The sequence below is a fragment of the Diabrotica undecimpunctata genome, chromosome 3 (genome assembly GCF_040954645.1).
Source record: "Diabrotica undecimpunctata isolate CICGRU chromosome 3, icDiaUnde3, whole genome shotgun sequence".
Lineage (NCBI taxonomy): Eukaryota > Metazoa > Arthropoda > Insecta > Coleoptera > Chrysomelidae > Diabrotica > Diabrotica undecimpunctata.
This window is the reverse complement of record NC_092805.1, coordinates 79,942,702-79,963,161: the sequence shown is the minus strand read 5'-3', so window position 1 is coordinate 79,963,161 and position 20,460 is coordinate 79,942,702. Positions and strand designations below refer to the sequence as shown.

Below are 20,460 nucleotides of genomic sequence, written 5' to 3'. Positions count from 1 at the left end.
GGTCGAACATTCTCGAAATAATGATTATGGCGGTGGATCGAACAGATATTTTTTTCGAGAACATCTATATAGAAGTAATAGAACAAATTGGAACATGATCTCTTACCAGATGATTCTAGAATATCCAAAAAGATATAAATACCCGTGATTTGGATTCAAGATGGCAGTTTTTAGTCAGAAGTCAGGCCAGTTTTATTATGAAAGTTAGTAGACACATTTAGTTAGTGAAGTAAATTGTTCAGAATTTTCAAGAAGTCAGTCAGAAAAATTTAGTAAGAAATATGAAAGTTAGTTGGAGTCAGTGAATCAGTTATAAATAGTCCAATTGTTTAATATAGTGAGTTAAATGAAGATTAAAAATTATGCATATATTTAATGCACATTTATAATTATACACAAATAATTATTGAAGATTATAAAAGTATATTAGAAGAATATTGGATGGACATTGGAAGGAATTAAAATTATATTATGATTGGAGATTAGTATAAATCAACTTATAATAATTGGATATTGGTATATTGAAAAGAAGAATAAATATAAATGGTGTTTGCTGGTTTGCTTGGTGGTTTATAAATGCTGGTGAAGAAAAATATATCTTAAATTGGTAGAAGCTGATAATTGGAAAAAGTAATTTCACAAAAACAAGGATAACCGAAGTACGAAGACATTCAGTGGTGATTAGAATCTATATAGTGGAAAACAGTTCATTTAGGCATTCAGTGAAAGAAAGGTACAAAATTTTGTTAATATAATTTAGTTAGTGTCATAACAATTTCAATTTTGAAGATAGTTTGTTTAAATTTTACATTGTCTATAGAATTTAATTAGTTTTATAAGAATATCAATTTAAAGATAGTTTATTTTAAATTTACATTGGCTAGGTTAGATATATATGTGTGTTTCATAATAGTTATAATAAAGATAATTTAAAAAAGTACTTACAAGCTAATTCTTTGAGAACCGCGATAAAAACCCTATATATTATATTATTAAAAATACTCATTGCTCATCATTCAAACAAACAATACATCATAACAATATAAATATATATATATATATATATATATATATATATATATATATAAAATAATTAAAACTAAAATAAAAGCCTTGTCCAAGTTAAGGAGAATATTTCTATGGCAATGCCAGTTAACCTTAACAAGTAAAAATGCAAAAACAACAAAAAGTAAAATATAGACCGCGACAACATAAATAAGGTATAGATCAGCAGTGTACGCCTACAGTTAATTTCTATATGACAAACAATGATTATACTACAACCTCGTTAAATTATAAATTCTTAGATGGTAAAATTATAGCATTTAGAATATTGTCGGTTAAGATTGTATTTATAGTGTATAATAAATGACGTTGGAACCACAAATACTAGAAATGACCATAAACGAAGAAGTTCACATAAGCAAGCATGAAGTACAAAAACACTTAATAAATAACTAACAATAAAGATACAGGTAAAGATGGGATTTGAATTTTTAGATGATCAAACGAAATAGGGGGAGCGACAATGACGGATCAACTGATAAAATTAATTAACAAGATTATAAGACACAATAAAATACCAGAAGAATGAAGGACAAGCGAGCTACTATTATTATTTAAAAAGGGAGATAAGAAACAACCAGAAAACTAAAGAGGTATCAATTTATTAAAGCCTAAAACTTACAACTAAAATTTTGCAAGAACCAATAAATCATCCCATAAACTTAACAGATGGGCAAGTAGTTTTCCGTAGGGGAAGTTCGTATACAGAAGCAATATTCGTTATAAAACAGATTAATTAATAAAACAGAGAAAGCATTAGAATTTCTTCCTCTTCCTATGTTTGATGGAGTTAAAAAAGACATTTGACAGATTAAGACTTAAACTACACCTCGTATAATAAAGAGATTTATATGGATATTATAAAAACAATTGAAAACGTCTATCAAAACAATAAGATGGAAATCAGAATAAATAGTCAACTTAAGGAACCATATATACAAAAAATGGAATAAGACACAAGGATTCGCTAAGCCCTATTCTATTCAATCAAATCATAGATAAAGTCATCAGGCCAACAATAACGGAAGAAGATACAGAATGGTAAACAATGAAATTAAAATTCTCCGTTACTCAGACAATGCAATTTTGATAGCCCAAAATGAAGATAGCCTCCAAAGACTTATTCACAGATTTAATACAGAGCAAAAGAATTTAACGAGACGATTTCAACTTAGGAAACTAGAGCAGTAAAGAACCCATCAGATGCAAACTTGAAGTCCATGGTTTTAACATTAAACAAGTAATGGAAATAAATTAACTAGGGATTACACTGTAAACTGTATGTTGAAAAAGAAGTAAGAGATCAAGTACAAAGAGCAAATAGATTAGCAGGATGCGTTAATAATACTATTTGACGTGGCATCCTACACATTAATGTGAGATGAAATCAATAATACATATATAAGGCCAGTATAAGACCATTAACGATGTACGCATCAGAAATATAATCCTAAAGAGCCAAAACACAAAGGATGCTGGAAACAGCAGAAATGAGAATATTCTGAAGAATTACAGGAAACACGCTGACAAAGAAAATGAATTAAACCGGTTATAAACGAGTGGACACTAAATAGAAAAAACAATGGAATAAGTACATCGGTAAAATGGCGGATACAAGAGTCGTTAAAATAGCAAGGGGCAAATCACAACGTAGAAGAAGTATTGGCCAACTGCTAAAGAGATGGTGTAAAAATTTTCCATAGAGACAACAACCCGGTAATGAACAAGCAAAATTGCCTATATAAACAATAAAGAAAAAGAAGAAGAATAAGAAGAGGAAGAAGAATATATTTCTGCTAAGTCTATTGTCACATATTTTACAAGAGAGCATAAAAACTGTGTATGGAGTCCGTGTATGGAGAAGATCAGCCACAGACAAGCAAGGGTGGAGACAAAAAATAAATTAGGACAAGGCTCAATTTGGGCTGTAGTGCCGTAGAAGAAGAAGAATAAACCCTGTAGTGATCAAGAAAAAATTTAATTTTATTAATTTGCATATAATATAATAACTTTAGACTAAAATACACTGGTGTATCAAATTCACCTATGAATAAGGGCTTATGCGTTAGTGTTACTTCTCCATAGATAAGCTTAAAAAACTGAAATATAGATAACTTTAATTAGTGTAATTGTGTAATGGATTTATATCTTGAAATATAGATTTTTATATTCCGGAATAATTTTTTTACATTTATGTAAATTTCAGACTTAAAGCATGATTTTGCATACCCAGTTTTTGTCATTAAATTGTAAATAACACTGAATCTATTAAACTATTTTACAAGTGCTAGAATTTTTTCTATCCCTTGGTTTGTTAATTGGTGCAATTGGGACAATACTGTCAATTCATGATTTCTTGACTGCTCAATGAGAATTCAAAAAATTATCAAAAAGACTTCTTCGATCAGTTTCGGAAAATACTTTGTAAATCATTTGACCAGTATTTTTTTTACAGGTGCACCTCTGTTTTAAGACCACCGGTATAGACCTATCGATCGAGTATTTCGCTGGTCTGCCACAGGAGTGCTGCAGTCGGTATGTGCAGTTGTTGTCCTTGAGTAAAGGAACGTTGCTTCGTCTTTGTTAAGATTTTCACGTGTATTTTAACACTTTGACTGCGCATGGCTCTCATGTGAAACGCATCGTTCCTTTGTCAGATGCGCATGGTTCGCTGGTGAGCCATAAGCTCGTTCAAAATAAACACGTTAATATATCCACAGCATTAAAGGTACGTGTTTGTGAATCTGTGAGCGTGTTGTTTAGAACATAACCTATCTAAAACTATTAGCCGTTTTAAGTTTTTTTGAACTAAATATGGATAATGATGTGGCAGGTCCACCAAAACCAAAAAAACAATACCTTTAAGAGAAGAAGAACTTTTAAACATATTACAGAATTCCGATGCTGATGATAATTATTCAGATTTTGATATAAGTGTTTGGGACTGGGGTTGGGGTGAATCGAATTCGGAAGAGCATACAGAGGATAAGGAAGGTAATATAGGTAATTGATTTTTATGGTACTTTGTTACAAAAAAAAATGTTATAGGTGCAATTGAAGATATATTCAGTCAAGAGTCGGAGGTTACAAATGATGATATTGATGGTATTTTGCAGTGGTCCGATATAGCGGGGGAAATGAAAAAGTTCCAGTTGAGTCAAAAACTTTTACAAACAATTCCAAACAATAAGGAACCTATCGATTTTTTTAGATTTATTGTTGATGATGAATTAGTAAATTTTTTGTTGAGGAAACTAATTACTGAGGAAAGGAATTACTGAGAAGTCCAGAGTTGCACGTTTGTTTGAACGGAGAGCTGGTCCATCTTTCCTTGACATTTTGACTAGTGCAATTTGCAATGTCAAAATCTAATCTTATGTTGGGGCTTAACAATATGTTTAAATTAAATATTAATTATAAAATACATAATTCAAAGTTGTATCCGGATAATAAGTTTTTCGAAATGAACTACTATTTTGTTTGCTCCAACTACCTGACCCATAATCCCTTAAAGAAGATCACCCGACTGCAATTTGGTACGCTTCTTAACTTAGCTTGAGGAAAATCAGCAAATGTAGAAAATGGAATAAGTTGTTTTATAATTATAACATGTGGAATTATTCCTTTTGAACCTGAAGCAATACCAGAATATTATTTTCTGTCAAAATTCACAGACTTCGGGCCTAAACACGCATCTCTTTTCTAAAATTAAATAACTGGTATGGCTGTTGTTGGTCCTATTAGCTTATTAAACGATATCAATTTTGGTAACTCAAGAAGCTATGAAGATATTTTTGTACCTGGATTGTCTTAACAATACGATAATGAGCTTAGAGGCCTATCTGAAAATGTAAAAAAAATAAAGCTCAGACTTTGAAAGATATTTGTCATATATGTAAGTGATAGAATGTGCACTCTAGCGAAATCAGGCGTAAAATTAGAAATTTCTTTCTCTTATAACATACATTTTCATTACGAGATAGATGCAATAATTCATCCTCAAATCTATCAAAACATACCAGCTGCTCCAATTTCCTTAGACAACTTGCCACATCTTCAACATTTGAGGTTAGCTGATAAAATGGCAAATATTCCTGGCAAAGTTAATGTTCTATTAGGAGCAAAAATTTTTATTATTATATTATTTTATATATTATTACATTATTATAATAGTGGAAATTATTAAATCTAGGAATGTTCAGAATGAAGTTTCAGTTATGTTTTGATGGAAAATATTCCACCTACAAATATAACAAATATTAATACTTTTTTACTTCATTCTCTACCAATAACTCAATTATTTGCGACTTTTAAATAATTCTGGGCCATTGAAGAAGTATCAGAAGTTAAATCTTCGTCTCCGGAAGACCCGTTCTGTTAGAAGTTATATTCTAATACTATATAGAAATGACGACGGCAGATTTGCAGTAAATCTACCTTTTAAAAACGAAATACCTTATTTTGGTGACAAAAAACGTTTAGCCTTAAAAAGATTTAGTTGTTTAAAGCGCAGATTTGCCCAAAATGAATCATTTAAGATTCAATATTCAAACTGCATTAAAGTTTTTATAGATAATATTTATCTAAATCCTATTCAGCAAAGAACAACAATAAAGAATATTTATTCTCTACCACTTTTCACATCATTTTGTCTACAAAGAGTCCAGTACTACTTCATTGTGCGTTTCTTTGATACTTCCTCACACGCCCCTAACTTTCCGTCTTTAAACGATACCTTATAGCTAGGTCCAAAATTTCAAAATGATCTTTGTCTTTATTGCAGATAATTAATCCACGTTTAAGCAGATTCTTACGCAGACTTGGTGTCTGAACTTTGTGCAGCAGTATTTTTAGAGTGATTTAGATGTTTTATAGCACGTCCAGCACGTTTCTCTATTGTCGATTCTGATTGCAGAACGAATTTTGTAGGAGCAAAATCATATCTAGAAGAGATTGTCACATTTTGATATAAACGATGTCAATATATGGCATTTCAATTCTCCTGCAGCTTCCGATTTTGGTGGATTGTGTAAAGTTGGTATAAAAAGCGTGAAAAATCATTAATCTAGAGTCATAGGTGAACCAGTTTATTAACCTTTAAAGAATTGAATTCATTACTTATACAAATAGAGGCTGTCTTAAGTAGTCGTCCTTTATGTCCTATCAGTAATGATCCAAATAATTTTTCAGTGTTAACACGTGAACATATTTTCTAGATTATCACATAGAATTATAGTGATGGGTGTTTAAATAGACAAAGTCGTTTGCAATAACTCTTCCAACATAATGTCATCTCTTCCACCGTAAAAATTTTTTGTTTATATCTACTATGAAATCTCCCTTTTGTTTAGTTTTTTTTGTTTCTTGCTTTCCAAGTTCCAAGTATTAATTTTTTTTTAGTTTTTAGTTTCCAATATCTTTCATGGCACTGCCGATAGACCGAGGTTCGGTAAAACAATAATTGACTGTGCTTTAGGTTTTTTGTTTGTGTTTTTATTGGTTCTTGTTTGCTATTGTTCCATTTCCAATTTATTTCGTCTATCGTTAGCTTCCTGTCGCTTACCTTGACCTGTTTACCTTTTTGTTTTGTTTATCTGCAATTATTCGTAAGTTTTTTTTGTATTTCTTTATACTCAATAATCTTTCTGGAGCAGATCTGCCAATGCCTTTTCAAGGAACTCATTAGTATTGCAAGACAGAACTTGAATAACTATATTATTTCCTTTATAATGTTTATTTACAGTTATCAGTCTGATTTCCATACTAACTATCTTTCTCTGCATTTTCTCGTTTTCTTTTTAATCTGTTCGTTTTCTTTTTTCAGAATTTATATTGTTTTGTCTTAGTTCTTGTATTTATTGTTTGTAATCCTGAAAGTTTTGCCGCATATCTTACATCTCCTTTTAAATACCGGCTATGTTTTAACTCTGATTTTATTCCTCTTTTTTCCTTTAGTAATAAATCGAATTTATCCTCTTGTTGTTACTCTCTTTTAAGATTTTCTTAGGGTCCTTTTGGATCTTTTAAATATCTTCTTCTGTTCTTTGTTTATTTCCGTTAAAAGAGTACTCTTCTGAGTCCGACTAAATTTTAAAATATTTCTAAATATTTGTATTGAGTCCTTTGTAAATTGTGGCTTATAAATACACCGCTTTAAGAGTCACGCCCAGGTCGACCCTTCAGAGGCCTGACTCTTCTCAGTGATGTTGAAATTTATAAAATTTTAAGACTTTTTGAATTTCACTTTTTTTGGGACGTTAGCGTATTTAAAAAAAAAGAAATTTATCAGTTTCACTTTTAATGACTGGATTTGAACTGTTTAGGGCATATTATATTTTAAGCATACTTACAGTAATATAAATATTTAATCCTTGTTTGCTCCTTCCATGCACTTCGGTTATCACTTTTCACTAGACACCACTTTGTATAAAATTCTGCTCGTGATAGCACAACAATTGAGTGATATTACGGAGCTATTTTAAAACACGTTTATCATTAGCAATGTCGGTAGAGATCCGGATCTTTAAAATATTTACCAAATATCATGTGAGTTGGCCACTCTGTCTATTATTGTCAGTTTATATCTCATATTTAATATAATTTATTTAAAAGATGGTTTAAAACAATGAATTAAACAACGTAATGCAACGACTTAATGAATGCTGTCATGAATACGAAATAAGGATGAATTAAAAAAAAAACTAAATGCATGATCATGACTAAATCAGCAGATGCAAACATCCAATTGATTGTCGAGGATACTGTAATTGAGCGTGTGGATACTTACAAATACTTAGGAATATGGATAACATCAAATGTAGACCAAACCAAAGAAATGAAGAGACGCATTGAAATAGCACGCGCATCATTCGTTACATTTAAAAAGTTTTTTTGTTGATGGAATATAAGGTCAGGACTATGCCTAAGAATGCTTCGGTGTTACGTATTCATTACTCTTCTTTATGGCTTGTAAGCATAGACATTAAAACAAGTAAATTTGAATCTGCCTTTAAATTTTGGTATTACATAAGAAACCTACGTATATCATGGACTCAAAGAATATCAAGCGCAAAAGTTACTAGAAGAATAGGACCTAAAATAATATTAACTATCAAACGAAGAAAACTTAAGTACTTAGACCATGTTCATTATTGCAGCTTATTATGCAAAAGGCAAAATTCGAGGAAAGCAAAATGTGAAAAGACGAAGAATATCATGGCTTAAGAACTTAAGGAAATGGTTTGAATGCAGTAGCTAAGAACTATTTAGAGCAGCAGTTAATAGGGTCTGCATGACCACGATGATTTCCAACCTTCGATAGAAGATGAAACTTAAAGAAGAAGAAGATGTAAAAGTTAATTAACAATATTAACTTCTTTGTTTGGGTCAAATCAGCCGGGTGAGAATATGCAGAGTCTGATATTCTTAGGAACACCGGTCGAAAAGAGCGCTAAATGAAAATCATTAGCCAGATAAACTGTAGAGAAACTAATAGCTACAAAAATGTATTTTGTCTTTTTAAGGAAATTAACATGTTAAATTTTCTGGCGGTTTTTTTTTGTATAAGTGTTCTGTGGATTTATATCGCTGTTGATTATAACGTAGTCTATCGTAGACCTTCGTCCACGGGTGTTATTAAATGTATATTTCAAAAAATGTGTTGTTTATTCTGTTTATTCTAAAAAAAAAAGAACATTTTGTTCTTTTAAATCTTATATGTACATATATGTACATATATATACCCTTATGTACACATATAATAATATAATAATAATAATAAATGTCTTTATTAACAACAGATTAAATTTTCTTTACAATGAAATATAATATCAGTAGGGCGAGATTCAGTTTGTGTACCACTGTGCAACAGCGGCACACAACTGCTCTTCCACCTAACACCCCATATAATAAATTTAAACAATGAACTTGAACTCAAATCTATGAGAAATACTTCTTAAATAATTATTACAATAGAAAAATTACCATCAAAATTTTATCCAGGCATGGATAATTTAAAGTTGGATGGATAGAGGGCTAGAATAAACATTTATATTCTACTTAATGCTTTGCAACAGCTTTAGAAACGCTTCGATCTAAATTTCATTGGCTTGAAATTGTATGAAAATAAATAGAGCAGAGAAGTTATGTCTTTTCTCCACATTATTTTAAATAAATTTCTTTGTTTCTGTATTATAGTTTAAATACTAAACTAACTAACTGAGATTCAAAGTTGAGAACAAAATTAACTAATTTGACAATTTCACAAAACCATCTCGACCTTCAGCTGTCCTCGCGTACATTCTATAAAAAAAAATGTCATCCCATGACAATTCTGGGTTAAAGGTGATTCCAAATACTAACAACTGTCACTCGATTGTTAGTCGTAATATGGTCCCCTCGTTTAGACTGGGGACCCTGCCAGTCCACTGTCTCCTCAATACCAACCGATGCAGATGTACAATATTCATTTTTATTTTTGGTCGTTTGATTAGGTAGACGACAGCATTGATTCGGGCTACCACGGAATACGGAACTTCCCATGACTTCTGTAACTTTCAACATCGCCCCTTATAACTTACTGGATTATATAACCACATCAAATGTCCTTTCTTGAAACCAATCGTTAGCTCGTTTGTCATATATAGTTTTCATCCTATCGCTCTCTAAATTCTCAAATGTTCTTGAACCTTTACATGAATATCGTCAATTCTTTCAGATAAGTTTCGGGTGAAGCTGTCGTTACATTCTTTATCGAATTCCGGAGTTCCAAATAAGAGATCAGCGGGGAAGCCGTAACTCTTTCCCAAATAAAACTTTCGCTGTTGTTTTGCTTGTCGACTTATGTATGGAACTTCGATATGCAAGAGGGAAGAGCTGGATATTGTTGTTCTAGTTCATGTTCATTGACAACAGTTCGAAGATGTTAAAGTAATGTTCGGTTTAAACTCTCCACCATTCCATCCGACTCAGGTCGCAAATGTGTGGTTCTGGTCTCCACAACTCCCAGCATCTCTGATACATTTTCTTTAACATATTAGATGGAAAATTTTGTCCTTAGAACTCCAAAACGACAGAACAAATTATTAACCAGTACTTCAGCGACTATCGAGGTCTCTTGATTAGGAATAGCATATATGCATCTGGACATTTACTGAAATAATCCATGGCCACTAAAATGTACTGGTTACCAGATACTATAATTATTAAACAATAATTATACAGGGTCATCAACAGAATCAACGAAAACCTAATTAAATTTTCCATTTAAGCCAAAGTTTCACAATTATTGCTTCACCCTATATAATTATTATTTATACCATTAAATAACACTTTTTATAGTCTTTATAATGATTTATCATAAGTAGGGGTTTACAATTTAAACTTTTTTGGTTGTGGTGGATGGGCCTAGGGGGTTGATGGGGGTGAGTTACCTTTCATGTCATTTTACTTCCTCCTTACTATCTTAGAAACGGTTTTAAGCATTTTTCCATATCAGCGTTTGTTCTTAAGATATAGCCCATTGTAAGTTTTAAAATTGACACACTGTACATAATAAGCAAAAGTGTTTTAACCCACCAGCAGGGATAGATATCATTACTGAAAATCTCGCGGTAGATAAATGTTGTTAATAATATTATAATGTTGTGGTTTAGTACAAAACGCGTTTTATAAGAGCTACAGTTTTTCTTATTTTTACCTGGTTTTTCGGATTATTTAAAGGTGAGTAAATTGTTTTATTTAAAAATATAGTCAGCTGCATTCGTTTTCCTTAAGATTTAAATAAATAAATGTGTTTAAATGAATATAAAATTTGAAAAAAAGTAGGGTTATGGTATGTACACAACAATTTTAATAGCCCTATTTTTATATTAGGATATTTTTTAATATTTATGTTAGGGATAGTTTATGGTATGCTGTGATGAATTCTATAAAAATTAGAGCCGCACTTTAATATCTTAACCAAATACATGTATATTTAAAAACTATTTTGTGTGTGTTAATAAGTAATTCGTTTTTTTTTCAGGAGCATCATATGGAAAGATGATAGAAGGCCTTTGCCTTAAGCCGACCAAACCTAGCCAGGATAACATGGACGAATCAGTAAGCAACACTGTACAAACTAACAACTGTCCTGCTAGTCCACTTCTTAAGCCAGTTGATGATGATTAAAGCGATCTATAATTTACAGAAAATTAAAATAGCAATAAACACAACAATTTCGAGTCACTTAGCCTCCCTTTGGAAAATTTTACTAACAAACCAACCACCAGCAGTGTTATTCTAAACACTCTTTCTGCAGAATCCTTTCTTAACAACTCATTTAATGACCAGTTACTTGATAAAATTCTGAAACAAAAAGTACAGTTAATAAGTTCTACTCCAATTTCTAACACTGCTTATGACTCAGATCCTGAAGAACCGTTTCAGTCATCGGAAAGCGAATTCTGACCTTTAGATGTTAGTTTGAATGAAAGAAGCTCAAATGATGAGAATTCTTTTAACGGACAAACACAAAATAATTTAGGTGACAATAAAGGAAGAAAAAACGTGGACGAAAAAGAAACAAGATTACCCAATCCAGAGAAAACAGAAAAAGGTTATGTAACTTAAATCAGAGGTATATAACAGTTAAAAATAATAATATACAACCAATAGTATTTGATAAGACATTAAAGTATAACTGCCCAAAAAAGTGCACTGAAAAAATAGCTGTTACGGAGAGAAAAAAAAACTTTTTGAACAATATTGGACTATAGGAAGTTTTGAAGGCAGCTGTGTTTTACTTAACACGTGTGTTAAAGAAATTGACAAAAAAGACCTATACAAATAAATAAAATTCAGGGAAATCAAAGACCAGGCTAGTTTTTATAGAAGATGTACAGGTATGTATTATAACATTGCTTAACACTTTGCAGATTACTTCTTATCGTATTGCTCTAGCAAACTTAAACATTATAGTTATATAAAAGATAAACGAGGTACTAAGAGCGGAAAAAAAAGGTATTGACGAAATTATTAAGCATTTTTGTTCGTCTCCACCTATATCTACTACTATTGTACAAAAGAATCCGACTATTTTAACCCCTTATCTTAACTTACAAAAAATGTATTCATTATACAAAAAAAAAAAGAAAATGACGTAAGTGTATCAAAATGTAAAAAAATATTTTATACACTATACATATTTATATATTCAGAGGCCAGTTTAGCGCTTCTGATAATCTATAAATAATAAAGAAGATATAGAAAAATAATCTAATCTAATAATAAAGAAGACTTACGTAAGCAAATGCAGGATGATTTGAGATTTGACTTGTGATTTGACTTGCAAAAACTCATTATCTTCCCAAACTACCCACAGGTATCGTTTGCTAAAAGAGGCAATTGAACTTCTATAATTTGGGAATTACTGTAGGAAGTACAGGAAAATGTATATTTAATGTATGGTTAGAGCATAAAGCTGGCCGAGGAATCCAGGAAATCTGGTCTCCTCTTCGTAGGCATATAATTGATAATGTTAAACCTCTAGTTGCTACATTAAATTTGTGGTCAGATTCGTGATGGGGTCAAAATAAAAGAGTAAAATTGGTAATTATGTTAATGTACATTTTGCAAAATCATCCCTAATTAAAATTTAGTCAATTAAATTTTTTTGTCGGCTTATTCTTTTTTACCCAATGATTCCCATTTTGGAGACGTTAAATGTGCTTTAAAAATCAATGAAAGAATGTACAGAGATCAGAAATATATCAACGTTATGAAGGGTGCCTTCTTCTTCAGGTGCCTTCTCCTATCGAAGGTTGGAAATCATCATCGCTATCTTAATTTTATTGGCCGCGCTTCTGAATAATTCTAATAAGCTGCAACCGAACCACTCTCTCAAATTTCTTAGCCAGGATATTTTGCGTCGTCCTGGGTTTCTTTTCCCTTGTATTTTCCCTTGCATAATTAATCTAAGTAATACGTACTTCTCACCCCTCATTATATGACCCAGATATTGAATCTTTCTAATTTTAAGAGTTTTTATGACTTCACATTCTTTCTTTATTCTTTGTAACACCTCTATATTAGTTACTTTTTCAGTCCACGATATTCTGTGGATTCTCTTGTAGCACCACATCTCAAAGGAGAGTGTAGAAACAGAGTGTAGAAGGAAATGAAGGGTGTAGAAACAGAAATAAATTTATTGTTAATAGAATGACAAAAGAGGATATAATATCAGTGGTAAACTTATTAAACACAGCTACAAACAGAAAGGTTGATATCAATAAACAAAATATTAGTTTGTTAAAAACCTATGAAATTCTACCAAAAAAATATCAACCATCGACTTTGTTCATGAACTATAATATTATAAAAGAAGAAGAGTATACTGAAGTTAATATGGAAAAAAAAATGAAAAGGCCACAGATGTAATATACGGGTACTACATCTATACTCCATTCCGCGAATATACGACTGTTTTAAATTCGGTTTAAGGTATCGACTAAGATGGTCCAATGTGCTGAATTGTAAATTCTCCCCATTTTTAAAATACTGTTATGGCAGATGTAAACCTTAGATTTAAATTTGATATAGAGTTGATAGTTTATAGAACAGTTGTAATTCAGATTTTGAATTATATAATTACTATCATTGAGTTTAGTATTTTAAACAAGTTAGTTTTTGAATTAAATGATTTAAACGAAGTGTAACAATACTTAAGTGATTAAATAGTGTACTTTATTTAGTCGCATATTCAATTAGTATTAAAAAAAAAAACAAAAAAACTTACTTATTCTCCCAATCTCCTAAAACTATCATCAACCATCAGATTCACAGCCATAATCACTATCGTCGCTATCCTCATTCGGATGGTAAATTATAACAGGATTAACTGCTTTGATGCGACCTTCACGGATCCACCTTTCTTCAATTAAGTCTTCACATTTTTTTACACTTTTTCCCCAAATTTCAGAAGTGGCAATATCCAATGCTTGTTGCCATGTTTCCAAGACTGCCTCGTCACTGTAACCCTTGTATCCAATATGGTTATCATAATATGTTTTGCATATCCCCCAAATATATTCAATTGAATTGAATTGGCAATGATAGGGCAGTAGTCTTAACACGCGATGTCCAAAGCTATGTATAATTTCGTCTACTATATAATAATATATGTTTGGTTGTGCATGACTTTTAGCTAACTTTAGTAATTGAGGCTTTAAACAGTATTGAGGAAATGTAATATGTTTATTCGTTAACCATTCTTTTATTTTATCTACGGTCCAGGTGTTTGTTGGTTGCTTATTTAAAATTTCCGAATGGTACGCAGCATTATCCAGTACTATAAAGGATGGTTCATGTAAACTTGGCAACAGTTTTTCTTTCAACCATTTCACAAACATCTCCGTATTCATATTGTCATGTTAATTGGCTGATTTTGATTTTGATGAAAACACAAGATCTGCTCCCTTAATAAAACCATGTTTTCCACCTGCATGCACTATAATATATCTCTTTCCCTCGTTATCGATGAGTTTTATGAATTTTATGCTCTCGTCCTGCCAAATTCGTTTGATACCGTCTTTAACAAAAATCCATGTTTCGTCTAAATAAACGTAGGAAGAACATTCTTTTTTAAATTTGTTATAATTTCTTAAAAATTTTATTCTTTTGTGAACGACACCAGCCCTTTCACACAAAGCCGTTCTATTGTCTTTCTTTTTGAACTTAAAGGCAATCTGTCTTAAAACTCTCCAGAGACTTGTTCTGGAAATTTCAAATATATTTCTGTCTTTTAATTTTTGTAGCACTGAATCTAAGACACATTTCTTAGTTCTTTCTTTTCGCGCATTTTATGTATTGTCTAACGGATTTCAAATTTGCAACCTTCGGGAAGATCTATAGTCTTTGGTTGTCGGCGAGATTTATATTGTGCGACATTTTGTTAACTTTGTCTACTTTTTCTTGCTTTTTGCAAAACCGACTTTGGTTTTTTTCACTAATACAAAGTGTATCATACACAAGTTTATGTACGGACTGAACAGGTCGCAAAGGGCCCCCGTTTTTTTTCTCAGCAGTAAAATAAGAAAGTACATTAAATATAAAGTTGTCTACATCTAAAACACGTCTCGGCATTTTTGGCTTCAATAAACAAATACACTACACTATACTCTCTCTTAACGGACACCTCTCTTCTTTTTAATATCTGTATCGACTCGGTACTTTAACTATCAATAGCCGATATGTTATACCCGTTACTTTCGGAACTTTTAAGAGTACATCCACTCAAAGCAAACAAATATTTAAAACTAACAAAGTGAAATATATAGATTCTTTTCCTGGTTGCTGAACCATCGTTCTGCTAATTTCTTTTCATTTATATTAAAAATAGTACATTTATTTTTATTACAGTTGTAGTACCTAATAAAGTAATAAAATAGTGTAATATCAAAGAAACCCGACACGCCTCTTTGGTGTATACATTGCACCGAAATCCAACCCAAATGTCTGATGAACACATTTGCGTAAAAATGAGTGTTTGAGTAAAAATTTTTGTTATTTTCGGATTAAATTTCACAATAAATTTTGCGTCTATCTGAACATCTATTAACTAAAATAATTTTAGTTTAGATGTCATACTTACAGTAGACCTTTTTTATTGGAATAATAATTAGACCAATTTACTTTCATACTTCTACTTGCACAGTAAAATATTCGTTGTCGCAATAATCCCAAACAGTCGTATATTCGTGGAATAACCTATACCATTGTTGTGACCAAGCGGCAAACTTTTATCTAAAGAAAAAATTAAAAACTTAAAAGATATTTGAAAACTAATTTCTCAAGATGCCAGAGCATTTTACAACTTTTTAAAATTAATCCAAAGTACCAACTTTGAAGAGGATATAGAAGGGTTCATAAGAGAATTAGATTTTGACATTGACGAAAGTTTTCTTAAAGAGTAAATCACAAAACATATTTAAATTAATTGCTTTTTTCCAAATTTTAGTGTTTAGGTCAGTTTTGCTTAGTTTAATTAAGGTATAATTGTCGTTTTTTAAAAATGTCCCAATTTGCTTTTGACACTGATTTCTATCAAATTTGACACTTTATCTTTATAATCTTCGAATGTAGTATTTTTTCTGTGCCATCTTATAATTTAAAAAATAAATTAAATTACTTTTAATTATTTTTTAGTTTCATTCAGTTTAGTTCATTATTGCATAACACCAGCCAACTGTCCTTGACCGTAACATCATTTAATCTCCTGTAATCCATCTAGAATCTAGTAGAGACACAGAATAATAAACGATCAGAATGCCCACTCTGCTTGAAAAAATAAGTACACGCATCTCGTTCCCGCAGATGGAATCAGCCATGTTTTAGTCGGAACCAGTACTGTTCAGTGCCATTTTATCTGGTGTGCATAGACAAATTAACCTAGTTTTATTTATTTACGGCAACTATAGACATAATTTTATTCGTACTTTTAGTTGAAGAATAGATTAAATTATTTCAAATGTACTAAATTATTAATCTCTAAAAATTTAAGTTACAGTACTGTCGTAGCTTGTCACAAATTTCTCAATTCGAGTCTATGTTTCCGTTTAAAATATGGCGTTCGCGTGCTGACATAGTTCAAAGGCGGCATCTGAGAGTGGGCATTCTGATTGTTATTTGTTCTGTGGTAGAGCCATCCTTCTTTTTCACCAAGACAACTGGGGAACTCTATGGACTTTATGATGGTTCTATTTCACCTTTAACATTGTCTCGATTTCTTCTCGTTTTGCAAACGGGACTCTTTTAGGAGCTTGTTTGATGGAAACAGAATTTCCAGTGTTTATTTGATGAGGGTTAGTTTAGTTCACCCGTAATCGTTGGATGTCAAGGAGAATACATCTTCGGACGTTTGCAGCAGTTTGTAAAGTTTTGTCCTTTTGATATTTATCGAGATGCTCACTAGACTTCTGGTATAGTCGTTGAAGTGATATTGTTAATTTTGAAGCTATCGATATTTTTTGTGGTTGCACAATACAATTTATGAAATTAGTGATACCCTCAAGATATACGTTCGATTAAAGAAAATTCTTTTCTTTAATCGAACATTGTAATGATTCAGATTCATTATTCTTACAGGGAATGAGTTGCCGTGCATTCTAATTAGACTTCTTGCTGAAAGAATACCTTAAGGGAGTTGTTGGATAGCTGGTTAAAAGATTATGATAACAATAGTCGGTAGGTCTGATTCTGGTTTCAGAAAAAACAGAAATTATGATCTAGGATCGGGCTGGTAATAGAACATCTTTTTCAATACAGATGCGGCATATTGTTTCACTACATTCTGTTGACATCAACACCAATTCTTTATCTTCAATTCAAAGAACATTTGCTTTTAAATCCCAGTTAACGTTATGAGGAAGCAAGAAGTCTAGACCAACAATGACATCATCCATGATATCAGCTACCAGCACACAATGAAGATTTTCGGCCCTCCGAGCTGCAACTCCACGTCGGTATAACCATGGATAGAAGCTATTATTTATGTTTCGTTTATTAAAGTATAACTTCTCTCGCATGGATGGATCTCCGAAACAGATATCATCCTTGGCTGGACTATAGTCTGAGTTGCGCCAGTATCAATAGTTATTTGACAAATTTTTTCATAAAGCTTACCAGAAATCATAATACTTTTCCATTGTGCTAAAGTTGTGAAACTCTAACTATTGGGGAATTGTAGAAGTCAACCAGCTTTTGCCCCTTACGGCTGGTTTCTAATCGTTTTACGTGTTCATTTAAAATTCACTTGAGAAAACCTTTAAGTCTTGTTAGAAGTTCACCAAGTTTTTTACTATCGTTGGTGGCCTAAACCTGGCGAATTCTTATGTGACTTTTTGAGGCGGGCTTGGCTGCCTCGTACTCTAATGCGCAAGCCAAGACATCTCCTAGTGTTTTGTTTCTAGCTATTCGCATAATCTGCTGCATTTCTACGTCGCGTAGTCCATCTACAAAACTCTGGACATCCAGTTGTTCAAGCAAGCCATCTGGGGCAATAGGATAGGCTAGCTTAATAAGGCGTGCTATATCAGCTTCAAATTTTTATTAAGATTTACCGGATTTATGCTGTCTTGTCACCAGATGTATGCAGATGTTTGTTACCATATCGCCTTTTCAATTAAGATACCAAGCTGAAACAGGTTTCTTTGCTGTTCATCAGAGGTGGTTTGCAAAACATTCAGGTTTTCTTCTTGGAGGGAAACTAAAAGTGCAGTGTTCTTTTCTTGTGAGGTATTCTCATTCACGGCCTCTTGTATATCTGAGCGAAGTTGCGTTGTGGTCTCAGTAGCGGTTTCTTGTATCTCTGTACGCAGTTGTGTAGTAGTATCACGCACTTCCGCACGTAGTTCTCAATTGGTTTTTTGTATCCTCATCTCGAGCCCTGCCAATTTGCCGAATATGTCTACGTTAAGACCACCTACCTGTTTGTTTTCACATTTTTTTACAATGCAGTCTGGTTTTCTATCATCTTAAATGTTAAATTTTCTTGCAATGTAGTTATCAAACCTTGCAGCATTGCTATTAATGAAGGGTATTGGTAGTAGGGACCTTCTGGAACATCTCTAGAATCCATCGGCAAATCGCTTTAACCTCTAGTTCTTGGCATTTTCAACTAATAAGCTTCTAAGCTTAGTCACTAAGACGTCCCACTTCTGACATCAATTTAAACTGTGGTTTTCTTGAGGAACTCAAAATTTATTAAATATGTATGACATACTGAAAACTGTCATTCAAAAATTAATTAATTTGACAGAACCATCTCGACCCGCTTCAGACACTTTTGGTTTAAGGATGATTTTAAATACCAACAACTGTCACTAGGTTATTACTCGTAACAATAAATTTACGATGTTAATAGTTTATTCGAGATTCCGAAATAGTAAGTCTAGACGAGCTTTACTCGGCAATTATTTTCAGTGGGTTGTCATTTACCCTCTGAGGGACGATCGCAAAATACTTCAACATTATATTGTACATTCATTTATAAGATATCTAAGTTGCATACCATCTCTACGTTATAGAAAACAAAAGTGAAGGTCAACCAAACAGTACATTACTGTCAATAAACACAAGTTTATCTACTATATCTAAAGTAAACAAAAAATGACAATTTTATGCTGAAAATATCTCAAATAAAACTTATTTTCAACTAAAAATTGAAATTAAAATGAGGGTTCATTCGCAACAAAAGCTAAATATTAGCTGTAATCAACATTTATACTTATTTATAAGGTTATACCTACGATATTTAAAAGCCGATACAATAATCGGAACTTAGGAATCAAACTATTAAAAATGAATGATTTGATCCAACTCTATTTTGTAACATCATAGATAAGCATATTTTGTGATTCATAAAAGTTTTTAATTCTTTTGCAGCACATATACCTCATTATTGTTCTATTAAATTTTAATAGATATCTTCATAATAATAAAAAATAGTAATCTTACCGTTGTCCGAGAGAGCAAAAAGAAAACACAACGCGGTTATTAAAATCACAGTTCTATTAAATTTATTTTAGTTAACATTAATTCATAAATCTCACAGTGTCGAATATTTTTAATGCGTTTAGGAGGTAGAGCATGTTATGCAGTTGGTATTTCGCGTTGTGTTACGTCATTCGCGGAACCTTGTCTGTAGATACGGAATATTGAATGTTTAAACAAGGTCAACTATCTTTTATATAGGTGGAACAAAAATAATTATTGTTTACAATACGCAACATGTCAGATAATTAGGGGAAGATCAAATAATTGTGATTTTAAACTAAATACCTATTCTCTTCTTCACCTTCGAGGATTATTATATATTTATATGAAACTTAAAAAGCGATACAAAAACCAAAGGTGATAAATATACATAATATAATCATATCTACGACAATATGTTCAATAGGAAAGCCAAAAGAAGAAGATAATCTCTAGATACGTATCTTATTTTTTGTGTGCCATTCTTGTTTTCAAGCGTTGGCTACCGCTGATGAAATGCTTTTCTGTCTGTAGATACATGAAACAATTCCTCAACCGTTCAAGCTGTCCATAGTCTGTTACGCAACCAGAAAAGTTGTTTTCTTTCGATCCAGCATTTTCTTTCTTGTTCCAAAAGGCAAATGAACCGATAAACGGTCAACGGTCGATATAGTTCTTCTTATTGCGTTGCATCCTTTTGAAGATTGGCGATTGTTATTGTAGCTTTGGAAACTGCGTCACGAAAGATTTCTGCGGATGACCAATCAAACAATCTCCTCAGGTCTTTCTTTCTTTTCTGTATATATACATCTCAAAGGCATCTACTATTTTTTTTTGTTTCGTAGTCCATTGTCCAACTTTCACAGCCATAGAGCAAGATAGAGA

The 20,460-nt window shown here is 31.9% G+C and overlaps 1 protein-coding gene across 2 annotated transcripts in view; it reads right to left on the bottom strand.

Annotated features, from left to right (window-relative positions):
* The window catches only part of LOC140436947 (pickpocket protein 28-like), a 313,241-nt gene extending 293,487 nt beyond the window's left edge, over nucleotides 1–19,754 (bottom strand). For both annotated transcript variants that reach the window (XM_072526128.1, XM_072526129.1), the window contains exon 1: nucleotides 19,558–19,754. The gene's annotated coding sequence lies outside the window, so the exon portion shown is untranslated. The remainder of the gene's footprint in view (nucleotides 1–19,557) is intronic.
* Between the last annotated feature and the right edge of the window lie 706 nt (nucleotides 19,755–20,460).